This window comes from Benincasa hispida, chromosome 10 (genome assembly GCF_009727055.1).
Source record: "Benincasa hispida cultivar B227 chromosome 10, ASM972705v1, whole genome shotgun sequence".
In the NCBI taxonomy this organism is placed as follows: domain Eukaryota; kingdom Viridiplantae; phylum Streptophyta; class Magnoliopsida; order Cucurbitales; family Cucurbitaceae; genus Benincasa; species Benincasa hispida.
Genome location: NC_052358.1, coordinates 60,306,158 through 60,308,197, shown reverse-complemented (window position 1 = coordinate 60,308,197; position 2,040 = coordinate 60,306,158).

Here is a 2,040-nt window from a genome sequence, read left to right as displayed (position 1 = left end):
ATGGGTTATGGTAAAAAAGAACCATGTGGAATCCAAACAAACTAAAACCGAAAAAAAAAACGTGTTGTCGAAGCTTTAAGAAACTTCCCACTTACCCTTCACATTTTTGTTTCAGAGTTTTTATTTTATTTTATTTTATTTATTTATTATTATTATTATTATTTTATGAGAATTCACACCTATCTAAATTCTATGTTTATATCACAGTTTTCAATCATTTGTCAGCGAATAAACAGACATTCTTGCTTCCCACGTACAAGAGTTTTCTATTCTTTTCCAAAACTATGAGTTTTTTCTTTTTTTCTCTCTATCGATTTTTCATTTTATATATAATTTCATTTAGAATGTAATTAATTAATTAATATTAATTTAACTAAATTAATATAAATATTTATTTTATTAAATATAATATCTATTAAAATATTTACTTGACTCACGTTTACAATAAAAATTTATTAAATGAATGTAACTAATTTTTTTATCTAAATTATTAATTAATTAATTAACAATATTTTAAATGTATTTAATTAGTAAACTAAAACTAGTTAAATTTTAGTTAGTAAAAAATTCATTTTTCAATAATAATAATTTATTATTTTATTGTTTTTTTAAGTAATTAATCAATTACTTATTGATATTAATTAAATAAAGGAATTGACCAACATGAACATTCAAATTTCTCACCTCTCTATATTATTATACATGAAAAGAAAAATGTATTTGTTAAAAAAGTCAAATCCTTACTAATAACAAACTTAAAAGAAAAAAATATATCAAATTTGATCAAGCAGATGATTCAAGGTAAATTGACTTAGAAAAAAAAGTGTTTTTCAAAAAGTCATTTTCATTTCAATATTTTTATATAAAAAAGGGTTTAAAAATAAAAAGACTCATGTGTTTGGTTACGCTTTCTCAAAAGTGTTTATAGAAATTTTTTTAATTTGGTTTGCCATATACTAAGTGTTTATATTAATGTTAAATTACTATAAGGGACGATTAAGTATTCAAATTAATAATTTCAATTTTGTATTTTAAAACACTTTTATTGCCGAAATTTTTTTTTAAGCATATGATTGATCCCAATTGGTCATTAGGATTAGTTGTAAAAGTTGCTCGTTGGAGATAACCAATGCAGTTGGTCACTGGAGCTAATCATTGAGGTAGTTGTTGCTAGAGTTAGTTGTCGGAGGGGGTAGGTTGAGGTGGTCACTAGCATTGGTAGCCAGAGTTGGTTATCGGAGTTGATCATTAGAAGTGGTGCTAGAGATGTAGCTGTCCAAAGTTGATTATTGGAATTGGCCACCGAAATTGGTAATTAAAAGTGGCCTCTACCGTTGCCAGAGTTGGCCCTTAGTGGTACTCAAAAGAGTTAGTTATCAAAGGTTGCTAGAGTTGGTTGCTAATGGTATTCATTGGAGGTGACCGATAGAGGGTGGTAGTAGTCCCCGACAATCATGATTGAAGTGAGCTGATAGAAGATTAGCAAGAGTATTTATTTTATTATTATTATTTTTATAATTTTATGTATTATACATAAAATTAAACACTTAACTTTATAATTTTATGGAGAGATTAATCATTAAAAACTTAAAAATAATTTTGATTTCCTAAATTCATTTTTTTCAAAAGTTATTTTGAATGATCACTAAACATTTCAACTTTTTTAAATGGCCTTTTTCAAAGATAAACACTTGAAAAGTTAAACTACACATATCCGAAAATCAAACTCATCAACAAGTTTTGAAACAAAAGCACCTAATATATATATATATATATATACACACACAGATCTCTCCCATGGATTCAATTAATTTTGATAAATTTAATCCATTTTTTAATAAAAATTTTGACTTGCATCTCTTCAACACCAAGTTGAAGGCAAGTCGAAGCTTTGTCCATTCATTTCTTAATGAAATGTCTACAAGCTTTTGGAAGATGCGGACATAATATATAGCGACGCGTTACTTAGTTTACCCAATTTGTCCCACCTATTGGTTTTATCTTCTTGGGGTTGCCAACTTGAGCCTTGGTTCACCCTAC